The following is an 18,759-nucleotide window of genomic DNA, read 5'->3' on the forward strand; positions in this document are numbered from 1 at the left end:
GATGCCTTTCATGTCCTTCACCATTTCCTAACAGGTAAAGAAGCTGGAATTCTGATTCTTGCCTCTCTGACATCACAGTATGTGCATGTGTACTTTTTATTGCTGTGCTGTGCACGGGATTATAAACCTTCATTGCTTCAAATCATTAGGGATTAGCAAAAACAATCCTTCTGGCTTGGGCTACCCATTAGGCATATGTCAACATGCATTGCGTATCAAATCTTTTGGTGCTAAGTATGATGCCAGCCTATGGCCTACTAGTCGTATCAATGGGAAACAGCTTCTTGGAGATCAACTTCCTGCCAAGGATCATTTCAGAATTTATCTTCCTGGATGACATGAAGCATCTTGCTATATTTATTTACTTACTTAGAGATACAGCACCGAATCGGCCTTTTTGGACCTTCAAGCTGTGCTGCCAACAACCCTCGATTTAACCCTAGCCTAATCATGTGACAATTTACAATGGTCAATTAACCTACTAACCAGAACACCTTGGTACTGGACTGTGGGAGGAAACCAGAGCACCTGGAGGAAATCTACACAATCCATGGGGTGGACATACAAACTCCTTACAGAGGACATCGGGATTGAACTCCAAACTCTGATGCCCCGAGCAGTAATAGTGTATCAGATACAGAGAGCCCAAGATTGATGAATCTGTAGAATTCCTTGCCACAGGCAGCTGTGGAGGCCAAGTCTTCAGGTATATTTTAGTCAGAGGTTGATGGATGCTTAATTGATCAGACATGAAGGGATAGGGGGGAAGGCAGGAGATTGTGGCTGAGAGGAAAAATGGATCAGCCATGACAAAATGGCAGAGCAGACTCAATAGGCCAAATGGCCTAATTCTGCCCCTATATCTTATGGTCTTTATATATCCCTTAAGCATTATAAGGGATGTTTAAAATATATGGAGCTTATAAGATAATGTTTTTCAAATCTATTAGATACTTATGCTTGGTATCAGAAATAATAATATTGTATTGCATGCTTGGTATTGTGTCCCCAGTCTCTGAAGGTCTAGAGTGCTCCAACAGGATGGCTCAACTCAAATTGCGTAGCTTCTCTGAGTAAGAAGAACCTATGACTACATCCGTGGGAAGTGCTGGAGTTGGATGTACTCAGGATTATTTGGGAGGGTGAAGACTTTAGAGATGAGACGTTTGAAAAGGTGGTTACAGCCAAAGTAGAGCCTTCGGACAGTCGATTAAGAAGTCAGTGCAGGGTTCTCCTGTGATCGTTTCCCTCTGCAACAAGTATAGCTCTTTGGATGCTGCTAGGGGGATGACCCATCAGGGCACAACAGCAGCAGCCAGGCTAGTGGCAATGTAACCAGCTTTGAGGCTCAACAGGGAAGGGTAGTTAGGGGATCTGATAGTTAGGGGGACAGACAGGGGATTGTGTGGCAGCAAAAGAGGCACCAGGATGGTGTACTGTCTGCCAGGTGCTGGGACCCAGGATGTAGTGGATAGTCTCAAGGGGGAGGGGGAACAGCCGGAGGTCGTGGTGCATATTGGCAGCAATGTCATAGGCAGAAAAGGGGAAGAGGTCCTACACAGTGAGAATATAGAGTTAGGAAAGTGGCTGAAGAGAAGAACCTTCAAGCTTGTAATCTTTGGATTATTCCCCGTGCCATGGGCTAGTGCAGGTTGGAATGAGGTGATAGCACAGATGAACAAGTGGCTGAGGAGATGATGTAGGGACAGGGTTTCAAGTTCTTGGATCATTGGAAACTTTTCTGAGGAAGTGACCTGTACAAGAGGCACAGGTTGCACGTGAACTGGAGAGGAACCAATATCCTGGACAGGAGGTTTGTTAACGTTACTCGGAAGTGTTTAAACTAGTTTTGCATAGGGCTGGGAACCGGATCCCCAGGTCAGTAAGTGAAGGATCGGACTGGAAGGTAGATATCAGGGAAAGTATTGAAAGGCAAAATTGAAATAGCAGGTATGATGGGTTGGATAGTTTGAAGTGTGTATATTTTAATGCTAGAAGCATTATAAGTAAAGGTGATGAGCTCAGAGCATGGATCAGAACATGGAACTACGATATTGTGGCCATGACTGAAACTTGGTTGAGAGAGGGGCAGGAATGGGTGATTAATGTACCAGGTTTTCACAGTTTTAGAAAAGATAGAAAAGGACATGAAAGAGGGGCAGAGAGTTGCATACTTTTCCTTTTTCAATCTTTTTATTAAATTTCAGATTAATATACATAACAGTACTAATAATACAAAGAGATCAGTGTAACGTTGATAATGGTTAACATGAACAAACATAATTTCAGTAAAATATATAATCCAAGCCTCCCAATCTCTGAGTAATTGAACATGAAAAGAGAGTTTTATAAAGAACCCCCTAAACTTTTTTAAAAAAAAGGAAGACTGGGATGTCCTATTCCCTCAGATAAGAACATTTTTTGTCATTAACTCTGCTCCTCCATAGATAAACAAAAGATTATTAAAAAAAACAGGGTTCTGAAAGGGACAGCTTACATCATATGAAAATGTTGAATAAATGGTCTCCAGGTTTCTTCAAATTTAACTGAAGAATCAACCATACCACACCTAATTTTTTCCGGGTTTAAACATAATATAGTTTGAGAATACCATTGAAAAGTAATAGGAGGATCAGAATCTTTCCATTTAAGTAAGATGGATCTTTTAGTTATTAGTGTAACAAATGCAATCAAACAGCAAGCTGAAAAGGATAAATGACGAACATCTGTCACTGGGAATCCAAAAATTGCAGTAATAGGGTGAGGTTTTAAACTAATACGCAAAACTGTTGAAATAATATCAAAAATATCTTTCCAATATTTATCTAAAAGAGGGCAAGACCAAAACATAGGTGTCAGAGAAGCCACCTCAGAATTACAGCTGTTACACACAGGATTTATATGTCGGTAAAAACAAGCTAATTTATCCTTAGACATATGAGCCCGTTGGACTATTTTAAATTGTATCAGTGTAAAACTAGCATACATTGAGGAAGTATTAACTAGTTGAAGAAGTTTCTCCCATTTCTCTATAAGTAAAGATACCTGAAGTTCTCTTTCCCATTCATTTTTTATTTTATCAGATGTACTGAGATGTATTTTCTTAATTAAATCATACAAAACTGCTACTAAGCACTTCTGATAGGGATTGAAACCTAAGTTTTTTCCTGTAATATTGGTTGGATGAAATGTTGAAAAATTAGGTAAAATACCATTCAAAAAACTTCTAATCTGCAGATATCGGAAAAAATGTGAACTATGCAACTTATATTTGTTAGATAATTGTTCAAACGACATGAACAATTATCCATGGATAAATCACGAAAGCATGCTATTCCCCTCGTTTTCCATAAGGAAAAGCTTGATCAATTCTAGAAGGTTGAAAGAAAAAGTTAGATATAATAGGACTAGATTCATTCAATCCAAAAAATTTGCGAAATTGAAACCATATTCGTATTGTATGTTTAATTATTGGATTAATTATTTGTTCATTCAGTTTGGTTAATGCAAAGGGGAGTGAAGCTCCTAAAATAGAAGCTAATGAGAACCCCTGCACAGACTCACCCTCCAGGTTCACCCATCGTGGACAATGAATTTCATCCCAATCTTGCATCCAAAACATTAAATACTGGATATTAATTGCCCAATAATAAAATTAAAAATTCGGCAATGCTAAACCACCATCCTTTTTTGATTTCTGTAGATATTTCTTACTCAATGTAGGATTTTTATTCTGCCATATATATGAAGAAAATTTAGAATCAATAATATCAAAAAAGGATTTAGAGATAAAAATTGGTACCATTTGAAATAAATACAGAAACTTAGGTAAAGCAGTTATTTTAATAACATTAATTCGACCAATCAATGATAAGGACAGTGGAGACCATTGTTTAATGACACTTGTTTAATGTGGTCAATTAAAGATAGAAAGTTAACTTTAAATAGATCTTTATAATTTTTTAGTAATTTCGACACCCAAATAACTGAAATAATCAGTAATTAATTCAAATGATAATTATCTATAAATTGGAACTTGCATATTTAATGGAAAAAGCTCACTCTTTTAAGATTTAGTTTATAACCAGAAAAACTACTAAACTGAGCTAGTAGTGATAAAACTGCCGGGATGGATTTCTCTGGGTTAGAGAGATATAGTAACAAGTCATCTGCATACAATAATATCTTATGCATCTCCTTCCCACAAGTAATTCCAAATATATCGGGTGAATCACGAAAGGCAATTGCCAACGGTTCCAAAGCTATATCAAATAATAAAGGACTTAACGGTGTTAATAAAAATAGCAGATTTGTTTGGAGATATTTGATTAGGCAGAACTATCCATCAAAGGATTCAAGCAACAATTAAAGTCTCCACCCACTATCAACTTATATTCATTTAAATTAGGAAAAGATGCAAATAAATGCTTAAAATTTCAGGATGGTCAGTATTTGGTGCATAAATATTAACCAAAACAACTTTTTGATTATAAAGTAAGCCAGTAATTAACAAAAATCTACCATTCGGGTCTGAAATTGTTTCATAATGAACAAATGAAATCGAGGAGTCTATAAAATAGTGACTCATTTTACCTCAAGATCTTCAAGAAATTGACGTGCTTGCATCACTGATTTAAACCATTTACGTGATTTATCTGGCAAAACAACCCTTAAACGCGCAGGATATAACAACGCAGGGTATAATTTCCTTTGGTGTCATTCCGACATCACCGACTTAAAAAGAGACCTCTCTTGTAACAACTCTGGACTAAATTCTTCCACCAAACGAAATTTGAGATCCCCATGCTCAAGCACTCCTTTCCGACATGCAACTCAAGTTAAATGCTCCTCAGTATGCATATAGTGGAAATGTAGAACAACGGCTCTGAGTTTTAAATCTTTCGGAGGTTTAACCCTTAATGAGCGATGAGCGCAGTCTAGTATATGGGGATTAGAAAGCACTTCAGTACTGAATACCTCCATTAAAAATTAAGCAAAAAACTTAGTGGGATTGCCACTTTCAACGTCCTCACGAAGTCCTATAATCCGTAGATTCTGTCTGCGACTGCGATTTTCCAGGTCAATAATCTTGGCTTTATATTGTTCCGGTGTTTGAGTGGTCGAGATTACTTTCTTCTCCAACGAGCTCAATCTGCAGTCTCTTTGTCTGCCATTTTCATCAAGATCCAAAATTAGTTGTTCTTGCTTTTCATTCTCGTGTTTAATTGCTCCAATGTGATCTTCAATATTATTTAACTTTATCTCGAGATTAGAAAATCTTTGATGGAATTTATCAAGTTTGTCATCCAAAAGCTTGGATGTAACTTCCAAAGTCAGTTGTGCCTGTTTAGGGTCGCCTCCTCCTCCTCCATTTCCATTGCCGGCTTCCTCGCTCTCGGTGAGTGCCTTTTTCCCTTGTTATTTCCAAGAATTAACAATCAAAATTCAAGCATACAACAATAATGTAAACACTTCAATGTGAATACTAAACGGTTGGTAAATAAATGAAAAAAAGAATGGAGCAAAGTCAAGTGCGATTTACTCCATCTAGTGCTTGAAGAGAGTCTCTGGGAGTTGTACTACTACTCGGACAATATCACAGCTGCACTCAGGGGGGACACAATAGAGGGACAGACACTGAGTCCATTTGGGTAGAACCCAGGAATAGGAAGGGTGCAATCACGCCAGTGGAATTGTACTACAGACGCGTCACCCACACCCCCCCCCCCCCCCCATAGCCACCAGGACAGTGAGGAAATGATTCCCTAATATAAACTGCGACTGTCTTTGTGCATGGGTTTTAAGTGGGACAGAATTTGTTAAGTGTATCCAAGAAAGGTTTATAAAATCATTATATGGATGGTCCAACTAGAGGAGGGGCTGTACTGGACCAGGTGTAAGGTAATGAGCCTGGCCAGGTAACTGACCTTTCAGTGGGTGAACAGTTAGGGAATAGTGACCACAACTCCTTAACTTTTAGAATAGCTATAGATAAGGATAGGTATGGTCCTTGTGGGAGAGATTTAAGTTGGCGTAGGGCAAATTACAAGGGCATTTAGCAAGAACTAAGAAGAGTTCATTGGGAACAATTTTTTTTTCTGGCAAATCCACATCAGACATATGGAGGGTGTTTAAAGATCAATTGCGCAGAGTACAGGAAAGGTATGTTCCTGTTAGAAGGAAGACCAGGGATAGAAAGATAAGAGAACCTTGGATGTCCAGAGAGGTGATGAATTTAGTCAAGAAGAAAAAGGAAAAGTATGTAAAGTTTTGGAAGTTCAGATCAAATGAAGCACATGAAGAGTACAAAGAAACCAGAAAAGAATTAAAGAAGGAATTTAGGAAAGCTGGGGGGGGCTATGGAAAGTCCTCGGCAAGTAGGATTACGATGAATCCCAAGGCATTTTATGCAAACATCAAGAGCAAGAGGATAACTAGGGAGAGGGTAGGACCACTCAAGGATAAAGAGGGGAACGTTTGCTTGGATGCAGAGAATGTGTGAGGTTCTTAATGAGTACTTTGTTTCAGTATTTACCAAGGAAAAGGATGTGGAGAATCGGGAGATCAGTGCTGAGTGTATAAATATGTTAGGGCATTTGGAGGTCAAGGAGGGGGAAATGTTCATCTTCCTAGTGTGTATTAAGGTGGATAAGTCCCCAGGACTTGATGGGATTCACCCTAGGTTATTGAAGAGGTCAAGAGATGAGTTTGATGGGACTTGACCATTATCTTCATGTCCTTTCTAGGTACAGGCAAGGTCCCGGAAGACTGTTGAGAGGTCAATGTTGTACATCAATTTATAAAGGGAACAAGGGAAAATCCTGGGACCTATAGACTGGTGAGTCTCACGTCAGTTGTAGGGGAATTGCTGGAGAAAATTAATTCTTAGGGATAGGATATATGAGCATTTGGAAACCCATGGCCTAATTAGAGAAAGCCAGCATGGCTGTGCGGTGATTGACAAGGTGATGAGAGAGATTGATAATAGTAGGGCAGTTGCTTTTGTCTTTGTGGATTTTAGTTTGACAAAGGCCCTCATGGGAGGCAAATCCAGAAGATTATGGTGCATAAGGTCTGCAGTAAATTGGCTGTTTGGATTCAGAACTGACTTGTGCATAGAAGATGGACGCTGGTGGTTCAAGGGATTTATTCGAACTGGAGGTCTGCAATTAGTAGTGTTCCACAGGGATCTGTGCTAGGACCTCTGCTGTTTGTGATGTATATAAATGACCTGGATGAAAATATAGATCAGTGGGATAGTATGTTTGCGGATGATACAAAGATTGGTGGGTTGTAGATAGTGGAGAACACTGGCAAAGGATACAGCGTGATATAGATCAGTTGCAGATGTGGGCAGAGAAATGGCAGATAGAGTTTAATGCAGATAAATGAGAGATGTTTCACCTCGATAGGTCAAATGCAAGGATACAGTACACTGTTAAGAGTAAGGTCCTTAACAGTGTTGTTGAGCAGAGAGATCTTGGGATCCAAGTTCATAGCTCCTTGAAAGTGATTACACAGGTCGATAAGGTGGTTAAGAAAGCTTATAGAATGCCTGCTTTTATTAGTTGAGACACTGAGTTCAAAAGTCAGGAAGTATTGTTGCAACTTTATAAAACTCTGGTGAGGCCACACATGGAATATTGCATACAGTTCTAGTCACACCACTATAGGAAGGACGTTGAGACTTTGGAGAGGGAGCAGAAGGGGTTTACCAGGATACTGCCTGGTTTAGAGGGCACGTGCTATCAGGAGAGGCTGGACAAACTTGGGTTGTTCACTTTGGAGTGATAGAGGCTGAGGGGAATCCTAATATACGTATCTGCTTCACAGGGTAGAAATGTCTACCGAGGGTATGATTAAAGGTGAGGTGGGTAGGTTCAAAGGGGATGTGAGGGGTAAGTTTTTACTCAGCTAGTGATAGATGCCTGGAATTCACTACCTGATATGGTGGTAGTGGCAGATACATTAGAGGCTTCTAAGTGACGTTTAGATAAGCACATGAATTTGAGGAAAATGGAGGGATGTGGACATAGTGTAGGCAGAAGCATTTAGTTGAACTGGCCATTTGATTACTAATTTAATTGGTTTAGTACAGGGCCTGTTCCTGAGTTGTACTGTTCTATAACATGAAAGGAACCATTCAAATCAATCTCTACATATTTCCAATGATAAACTTCTGGTTTATTTTTTAAGATTCGTTTCTCTCCCAACCTTGTGGCGCATCGGGCGGTAACCCTGTCATTTCTTTAGCACTTGTGTTTTATGAGACCGAGTTGCTATTGCAATGGTCAATGCAGCACAGATGGAAAGCATGCAAGGAGCCGGCCGGATTTGAAATCAGGACCACACGCCTCGAAGTCTGGTGTGGATGCCTCTACGTCACCGGCCAGCTAACTATTTGAGCGTTGACTCAAACAATTAATTATTTCCATGCCAAAAATGAAACCAAAGTAGTTTAATTTGCAAAATTCTTTCCCTAACAAAACTGAGGCTTGGAGAGGCAGCTACATTGTACACCTGTGACTTTCTGTGGTTTATAGTCAGCTTAATTCTGCTGCTGTGGCGATGATTATTTCCAGCTAACGTCAGCCTTTCGTTTCCTAGTTGGGTATACAGCTACTTCCAGGGCTACAGTGATACAGTTACTGAAGTAATTGATTAGAGGCTAATCCATCTCAGATGCCAGGGCATTTCAGCTGCTAAGAGCAAAATCATAAGCAGCTGTCAGCATATAAATAGCAAATAACTTTAAAATTTTTGAAATGTCACTGCTGAATTTACAGTACATTTATGATCCTCAAATTTTATGTTGAATAAAACATGAGCAAAAGATTTGAATTAAAAGTAAGGGAAGAATGAATGAAAAAAATATCCTTCCCCCTCCCCTCCCCTCTTCCCCACTCTGGCCTCTTACCTCTTCTCACCTGCCCTCCACCTCTTCCTTCCCTTTCTCTCATGGTCCACTCTACTCTGCTATCAGATGCCTTCCTCTCCATCTCCGTGTCTTTCCTACCCACCCTCGCTTCACCTATCACCTTCTAGTTATCCTCCTTCCCCTCCCCCGCCTTTTTATTGTGGTGTCCTCCTTCCCTGTCCTGAAGAAGAGTCTCAGCCCAAAATGTCAACAGTTTATTCATTTCCATAGACAATGCCTGACCGGCTGGGTTCTTCCAGCATTTTGTGTGTGTTGCTTTGGATTTCCAGTATCTGCAGACTTTCTTGCACTTAGAATAAATACATGATTGATGATGAAATCCATCCTTTATCTGTACAAAACCAATGTGGCCAAGTCATTTTGTCCTTCAGTTGTCTTTCTGAGGTTTAGCAATGTTCCAAATCAAAACTGATTTTATTAGTTGGTTTTTCATATTAACAACATACATTTTTGTGGTTCATATTCTGGACCTCTAAAGAGGTTTATATGAGGAACACAATCTGTAAAAAGTGGGTCTTTAAATTAGCAATAAAATTGATTTTACAGAATCACATAAAAATTGAATGGTAAAACTGGATAGTAATTTATCCATTAGATGCAATCACATCATGCTAATCCTGAGGGTTAGGTTCCCTCCATAAAAGAACATCGCGTTCATGACGAAGTGTTTAAGATAATTTGCAAAAGAACTGGAGAGGAGGATTTTTTAACACTGCAAATCACTGTGATATCAGATACAGTAGTGATGGCAGCACGTTGTCTAACAACTTCTACAGGGGATTAGCAAACAAAGACACGTGTAGGACCCAGAGAAGAAAACCGGGGGAGTGGGGTGAATTAAATCACTCATTCAAAAAGTGCCCGAACAGCCACACTCTTACAATATCATGTTTCACCTGCTAAAGATCGAAACATTGCTTCTGGTTTGTCAGTGTTGGAAGTTTTGTTTTTGGAAAATAGCCTTATAAAATAACCTTTTTTTGCTCAGTTAACTTAGCTGTTTACTTGCAATGTGTGCAGCAAGTCAGCTGGAGACCGTCACATTTGATGGCAAGTATCATTCACAGCACTGCATGGAGATGGTTACAAATACTTCAGCTTTATCTTTTGCAGTCCTTTGGCTCTCGCTCAAAGGTTCAAAGTAAGATTATTACCAACGTACATATATGTCACCATATACTATCCCAAGATCATTTTCTTGCAGGCATTCACAGTAAATACCAAGAAATACAATAGAATCAATGAAGAACTGCACACAACAAGACAGGCAAACAACAAATGTGCAGAAGACAACAAAGTGTGTAAATACAAAAAGTTAAAAAAACAAACAAAATAATAATAATAAATAAATAAGTTTTAAATATCGAGAACATGAGATGAAGAGTCCTTGAAAGTGAGGCATGGATTGTGAGGAGAGTTCAGTGTTGTGGTGAGTGAAGTTGATCCCTCTGGTTTAAGTGCTTGATGGTTGTAGAGTAATAACTGTTCCTGAACCTGGTGGTGTGCGACCCAAGGTTTCTGTACTACCTTCCCAATGGCAGCAGAAAGAAGCAAGCATGGCCGGGATGGTGAGGGTCCTTGATGATGATGATGGATAGGTCCTGCAAGAGTGCTCCTTGTAGCTATGCTTGATGGTGGGGAGGGATTTACTCATGATGGAATGGGCTGTATCCATCTTTTTGTGGGCTGCTCTGTTCAGAGGCACTGATGTTTCCATACCAGGCCATGATGCAACCACTCAGTATACTCTCCACTGCCCATCAGTAGAAGTTTGCCGAAGTTTCAAATAATGTACTGAACCTTTGGAAACCTCTAAGAAAGTAGAGGTTCTGCTGTGACTTCTTTGAATGGCATACATGCTGAACCCAGAACAGATCCTCTGAAATGATAACGTTGAGGAATTTGAAGTTGCTGACCCTCTCCACCTCTGATCCTCTGGTGCGGACTGGCTCATAGACCTCCTGTACTCAGTCATCAGCTCGATGGTTTTGCTGACATAAGTGAGAGATTGTTCCTGTGGCACTGTTCAGCTAGATTTTTAATCTTCCTCCTATATGCTGATTCCTCACCACCTTTGATTTGGCCAACGTGAGTGGAGATGTCAGCAAACATAAATATGGCAGACAACAGGAATTCTGCAGATGCTGGAAATTCAAGCAACACACATAAAAGTTGCTGGTGAACGCAGCAGGCCAGGCAGCATCTCTAGGAAGAGGTGCAGTTGACATTTCAGGCCGAGACCCTTCTCTCTCTTCCCTCAGTTAGTCCTGACGAAGGGTCTCGGCCTGAAACATCGACTGCACCTCTTCCTAGAGATGCTGCCTGGCCTGCTGCGTTCACCAGCAACTTTTATGTGTGTTGCTTAAATATGGCAGTGGAGCTATGCATAGCCTCACAGTTATAAGTGTAAAGCAAGTAGAGCCGGGGGCTAAACACACAGCCTTGTGGTGCACCTGTGCAGATGGAGATTGTGGAGGAAATATTGTTGCTGATCTGAAGTGATTGGAGTCTGCAAGTAAGGAAATCGAGGATTCAGTTACACAAGGAGATATTGAGCTATATCTTGGAGCTTATTGGTTAGTTTTGAGGGGGATAGTAATATTGAATGCAGAGCTGTAGTCAATGAAAAACATCCTGATGTATGCATCTTCACTGTCCAGATGTTCCAGGTTTGAGTGAAGAGCCAATGTAATGGCATCTACTGTGGGCTTGTTGTGACATTAGGCAAACTGGAGCAGATCCAAGTCACTCCTCAGAAAAGAGTTGATAAAGTTTAATTACCGACCGCTCAAAGCACTTCATCATAGTTAATGAATGTGCTACTGGACAGTAGTCATTGAGACAGGTTACCACGTTCTTCCTGGGCATAGTTGAAGACTGCTTGAAGACTGATGAAGCAAGATGTTAATGATCTCAGGTGAACAACCAGTTGATCAGCTCAGTTCTTCAGCACTCACCCTGGTAACCCATCCGGGCCAGATGCTTTCTATGGGCTCACCCTCTGGAAGGTGCTCTCATGTCAGCCTCAGAGACAGAAATCAATGTCTCTGGGGGCTGTGGGAGTTTGTGAAGGTGCCTCCATGGTTTGTCAGTCAAAGATAGCATAGGAAGCATGGAGCTCATCGGGGGCGAAACCTTGGTGTCACATATGTCGTTTGATTTTACTTTGTAGGAGATGATAGAATTCAAGCCCTGCCACAACTGCCAAGCGTCCTTCTGTGATTCCTCTTTGGCTCAGAATCACCACTTCACGTGTGAGAAGGCTTCCCGGAGGTCATGCCTTGCCCTCGTGTCATACCTCAGCACCACTGAGCTGGCCCTCAGCAGATTGTGAACCTCTTGGTTCATCCAGGTCTTCCGGTTGAGTAACAATCCAAGTGATTTTGTGTGGATACACTCATCCACAACTGAATTTATAAAGTTCGTAATAACTATGGTTTATTCGTTCTGATACTCTGATGAGTTCCTGAACATCGCCCAGTCCAATGACTTGGTGCAATCCCATAGTCGCTTCTATGTGCCTCGGGACAACCCCTTTGTTGACCTTGCTCATTAGCCCCTGACAGTATGCAGGTAGGGTAGGACAGCCAGATGTTCAGATTTCCTGAAATGCAGTCTGGGGATGGAACTGTACGTATTCCTTATGGTAGTGTAGCAGTGCTGAGTGTTTTGAGACCCTTGGTAATGCAGGTGATATGTTGATAACAACTTGACAGAGATTTCTTCAAGCAAGCTTACCTGAAATCCTCGGCAATGATTTGAGAGGTGCCGGTGTAGGCTGTTTCTTGTTTGCTAATCACGACACTCAGTACATCAAGTGCTTGCTTTACTTCTGCCTTTGTTGATGTGTAAACTATGGCCAGGATCATGGAAGGCAAACTCTCTCGGTAAGTGAAACAGATGGCACTTAATCATTAGATGTTCCAGGTTGGGAGAACAAGAGTGCGATAAGACTGCTGTGTCCGAGAATGATGAAGAGTTTATCATGAACTACCTTTTGCCCTCTTTGAATCAGCAGTCTGGTCCATTCGGTACTGGGTCTGTGGTTGTTTGTCATCTAAGTTAATGCTTTGGGTGATAATGTAGTAATTTGGTTCAGCACATTCGTGGATGACACCAAGATTGGGGGTGTAGTACACAGCAAGAAAAATTATCAAACCTTGCAGCGGGATCTGGACTAGCTGGAAAAATGGCAGATGGAAATTAATGCAGACAAGTGTGTTGTTGTTCCACTTTGGGAAGATAAACCAGGGTAGGGCTTCAACAGTGAACAGTAGGATACTGAGGAGTCCAGTAGAGCAGAGGGATCTGAGAATACTAATCGTAATTTCTTGAAAGTGGCTTCACAGGTAGATAGGTTTGTAAAGAGAGCATTTGGCTCATTGGCCTTCATAAATCAGGGTACTGCTTAGATGAGTTGGGATATTATGTTGAGGTTGTATTTAGGATGCTGCTGAGGCCAGATTTGGGGTATTGTGTGCATTTCCGGTCACCTACCTACAGGAAGTATATCAATAAGATTGAAAGAGTGCAGGGAAAATTGATAAAGGATATCGAGTTTTAGGCAATGATTGAATAGGTTAGGACTTTAAGATGAGGAGAGGATGTTTTCCTAGGTTGGGGAAGTCTAAGACCCAGAGGACACAGCCTCAGAATACAGTGGTGTCCTTTCAGAACGAGATGAGGAGGAATTTCTTTGGCCAGAGAGCAGCGAATGTATGGAATTTGTTGCCACCGGTGGCTGTGGAGGCCAAACCATTGGGTATATATAAGGCAGAGGTTGTTAGATTCTTGATTTGCCAGGGAATGAAAGGAAACAAGGAGAAGACAGGAGATCGGGACTGAGAGGGAAAATGGATCAGCCAAAATGAAATGGCAGAGCAGACTTGATGGGCCCAGTAGCCTAATTATGCTCCGAAATCTGATGGTCTTACGGTCTTTAGTCCCTGAAGTGTAGGAGAATGAGGGGAGGTTTGAAGAGGTATGCAAAATTATGAGGGATATAGGTAGGCTAATTACAAGCAAGCTTTTTCCACTGAGGTTGGGTGAGACTAGAACTAGACGTCATGGGGTAAGGGTGAAAGGTGAAATATTTAAGGGAAACCTGAGGGGGAACTTCTTCACTCAGAGGGTAGTGAGAGTGTGGAACGAGCTGCCAGCGAAAATGGTGGTTATGGCTCGATGGCAACGTTTAAGAGAAAGTTCAGTAAGTACATGGATGGGAGAGTTATGGTGGGCAATGGTCCAGGTGTGGGTCAATGGGTCTAGACAGAATCATAGCTTGGTGCAGCCTCAATGGGTTGAAGGGTTCTATGACACTATAAATCTGGCATTGTGGTAAATGCCATGCGGGCAGGACCTGAGATGGGGCGGGAATGTGGGCAATAGCTGGCCTGTCCGGGGCAGTTGATAGGATAGGAATTCACCATAGCAACCAAAACATAATGGAGGTGAGGAGGCTTATCATTCAGGAGTACAGCTGGAAATTCTGGAAGACAATTTAGTATCAGACTCAAAGTGAAGTAACAGGGCCAGAAATTAAAATTAACATGAGGAAGCAGACTCTCATTAAAAGAAAATGGTCACTGATGATAACACAAGTCTGATGAGTTTATCGAAGCTCTTCAGCAAGCTTAAGTTAATCAAAACCTACTGAAAATGAATGAATGCAAGAGCTGGAAGGTAACACCACAGGCCAAAAGCTCTAACGAGATGGAGCTTTGTCTGACAAAAGTTACCTACCCCCAGCTAAGCACTGACAATTAAAATTGCACTCAACTCTTACTTATCTTTCCTCAGTGCCAGTATATTCTGATTGGTAAGCTATGTGCAATGCCATAAAATGAACTGCTGCTTGAAATTGATCACAAATTATTTTCTCATTCAATATAAACAATTTACCTCCTCCTTGTGAAATGAGGCAGTCTTTATCAAAGAGCAGAGTCACAGAGCTGTTGAGTAGATAAAAAGGCTGATCTTTTCAAGAGGATGCTGTGTGGAGAACTACCAGTGTGACACCAAAGCAGTCAAAGCGGATGCAGACTGGGACTTTTATATATTGGCGAGACCCAACACAGACTGGAAGACCGCTTTGCTGAACATCTACGCTCTGTCCGCCAGAGAAAGCAGGATCTCCCAGTGGCCACACATTTTAATTCCACATCCCATTCCCATTCTGACATGTCTATCCACGGCCTCCTCTACTGTAAAGATGAAGCCACACTCAGGTTGGAGGAACAACACCTTATATTCCCTCTGGGTAGCCTCCAACCTGATGGCATGAACATCGACTTCTCTAACTTCCGCTGATGCCCCACCTCCCCCTCGTACCCCATCTGTTACTTATTTTTATACACACATTCTTTCTCTCACTCTCCTTTTTCTCCCTCTGTCCCTCTGAATATACCCCTTGCCCATCCTCTGGGTTCCCCCCACCCTTGTCCTTCTTCCCGGATCTCCTGTCCCATGATCCTGTCGTATCCCTTTTACCTATCACCTGTCCAGCTCTTGGCTCCATCCCTCCCCCTCCTGTCTTCTCCTATCATTTTGGATCTCCCCTTCCCCCTCCAACTTTCAAATCCCTTACTCACTCTTCCTTCAGTTAGTCCTGACGAAGGGTCTCAGCCTGAAACGTCGACTGTACCTCTTCCTACAGATGCTGCCTGGCCTGCTGCGTTCACATGCAACTTTGATGTGTGTTGCTTGAATTTCCAGCGTCTGCAGAATTCCTGTTGTTTAACTTGTATATTCAGTTCAGTTTCAGCTTGCTTCCAGTCATAGCTGAGGAGATTGTTGGGCTCACTCCTATAGATATTTTTGTGCAGCAGAATGTGCCTGTACCCTCTCAGGATGGAGTGAATGAGAGACTGGAGTGAGAAACGTGATAAGGAGAATGTCATCTGTTGATGAGCACATTGCCTGAAGTGGGACCAAAGAGTAGCGGTTCCAGAGATGTTAAGAGAGCAAATCCTGAAGGACATCCATATTCAATGTACAGGGATTGTTCCAATGGAGGTCGTATCCAGAGGTTGAGTGCTTTGGGGATTGATCAGGATATGGAGAGTTTGAATCCTGCTCAGGACTGCAGGCTTTCGATGTTCTCTGGTCTGACCCCAAGGTGAAGGTGGGATCACCTCAACCAGCAGGATGCTAGCTGGATTGGACAACATCCTCCACCTGACAACCATTGAAAGTGGTTGAAGTGTTACCATTCTGGTCATGGTTCTCCACTAAATGAACCAGTGCATTTCTGAAGCCAGCGTTCATGTAATACATAGCTTGATCAAAAAAAACTTCTCAATATACCTCTTCTGAACTACTATCACCGCAACCTGTAATTTTCCTTTAAGTAACATACATTGTGATCTCAAGTCAGGCACGGCAACTTTAAGAGGACAAAGGTACATTGGAATGGCCGGAATAGAGGAAGGAGGGGAGGACTCCAATGCAGACTAACATGGTTGACAGCAGAGGTTTATGCACTGCTCAGGGATTGGAATGCTGCCTCAGATCAGGAGACAGGACGACTCTAAGGTCAGCAAGAGACACACTCCATGTGCCATCAGGAAGGCAAAGCAAGAGCACTCACAGAAAATTCACAGACACCTTTGTGACACCAGGGACATATCTTCTATGTGGCAAGATATAGAAACATAACACCATCCTGCACATCAGTAAAAGCAGTGCCTCCCTTGGTGATAGGTTGAATGCCTTCTATGCACGATTTGACGAGATGAATGGTGTGACTTTCCCCAGCAGAGCGCTCGCCCTCTCTGGCCGCAGCTGAGGTAAGGAGGATCTTAGGCAGGGTAAACCCATGCAAAGCTGCAGGGCTAGACAACATATCTGGTCAGGTGCTGAGGGATTGTGTGGCCCAGCTGTGGGCATCTTTAATATCTGCTTGCAACAGTCCACTGTCCCTGCAGGCTTCAAGGCAGTCACCATCATTCCAGTATCAAAGAGAGCCATGGTAACTGGTCTAAATCAGCGGTACCCAACCACCAGGCCACAAAGCATGTGCTACCGGGCCGCAAGGAAACGATACGAGTCAGCTGCACCTTTCCTCATTCCCTATCACGCACTGTTGAACTTGAACATAGGGTTTCCAACTGTCCCGTATTTGCCTGGACATCCCGTATATTGGGCTAAATTGGTTTGTCCCATACGGGACCGCCCTTCTCCCGTATTTCCCCCGCTAAGGTAGAGCGTTCCTATGAAATCGTTCGTGCGGAAGTGGCGTAAAGCGAAGAAGCAATTACCATTAATTTATATGGGAAAAATTTTTGACAGTTCCCAGACCCAAAATATAACCTAACAAATCATACCAAATAACACATAAAACCTAAAATAAATAACACTAACATATAGTAAAAGCATATAGGCTGTGATAAATACACAGCCTATATAAAGTAGAAATAACGTATGTACAGTATAGTCGGGAAGATGAAGGCAAAACCAATTTGTGGGGGGAAAATTTGGCATGTACGCGCATGCGCAAATCACATGTGCAGTCACGCATGCGCACACAGGTGACCGCGCAAGGTTTTATGGTCATGGTAGTCTTTCCTGGGGTAAAGTGTCCTGTATTTGACTGCTACTTTTGTCCCTTATTTGGGAGTGAGAAAGTTGGCAAACCTAACTGTAAAAGAATGTCGAGGTGAGTTTAACCCTACTTGAACACCCCCACCCCCCAAGTTGGCCAGTCCGCAAAAATATTGTCAATATTAAACTGGTCCATGGTACAATAAAGGTTGGGGACCCCTGGTCTAAACGACTACCGTCTAGTGACATTGACCTCAGCAATCATGGTGCTTTCGGCAGCTGGTGATGGATTGTATAAAATTCCACCTTCCAGCTACATTGCACCCTTTCCACTTTGCCTACTGCTTAAACTAGTGTACTGATGATGCCATAGCCTCAGATCTCTTCTCCGTCCTGTCCCTTGTAGGAAACCATGCCTCTTACACCAAGTTGTTGTTCATCGATTTCAGTTCAGGATTTAACACAATCAGAGGCTGGTGGGTAAACTGTCTTTGTTGGAACTCAATGCCCATCTCTGTAATTGGATCTTGGACTTCTTGATGGAAGGATAGAAGGACCCCAGTCAGTCCAAGTTAGCAGCAACATCTGAAGCTCCATCATGCTGAGCACTGGTGCCCTCCCCCGGGGCTGTGTGCTCAGCTCCCTGTGGTTCACACTGCTGGCTCACAACTGCACAACAGTGGTTGGCCTCATCAGCAACAATGATGAGTTGGCATACAGAAAGGAGATAGAGAGCCTTGTCAAATGGTGTGAGAACAACAACCTGAGACTTAATATGGACAAGACAAAAGAGATGATTATGGACTTCAGAAAGGCACAGGTCAACCACTCTCCATTGCACATCAATGGCTCTGCTGTGGACAGACTGAAGAGCACAGGGTTCCTTGGTACGCACATAAAGAACAATCTATGTAACCTGGAACCACAACACCCCCACATTCATCAATAAGGCACAGCAGTGTTTGCACTTTCTGGGGAGACTGAGGCTTGCAAAGTTCCTTGCTCCCATTCTAACAATTTTCTGCAGGACCACCATCGAAATTGTCCTGCCTGGCTATATCATTGTGTGCTAAAATGCTGCAAGGCATCAGACCACAAGACCCTACAGATGACAGTAAAAACCACCGAGAGGATCGCCAGGGTATCCCTCACCCCCCAGTTTGTGACATTTACCAGGAGTGTTGTATACAAAGGGCCCAAAGCATTGCTGAGGATCCCGACCACCCATCCCATTCATCCAACAGTCTCCTTGACCCACTACCATCAGGAAGGTGGTACGG

Source organism: Mobula birostris, chromosome 1 (genome assembly GCF_030028105.1).
Source record: "Mobula birostris isolate sMobBir1 chromosome 1, sMobBir1.hap1, whole genome shotgun sequence".
Classification (NCBI taxonomy): domain Eukaryota; kingdom Metazoa; phylum Chordata; class Chondrichthyes; order Myliobatiformes; family Myliobatidae; genus Mobula; species Mobula birostris.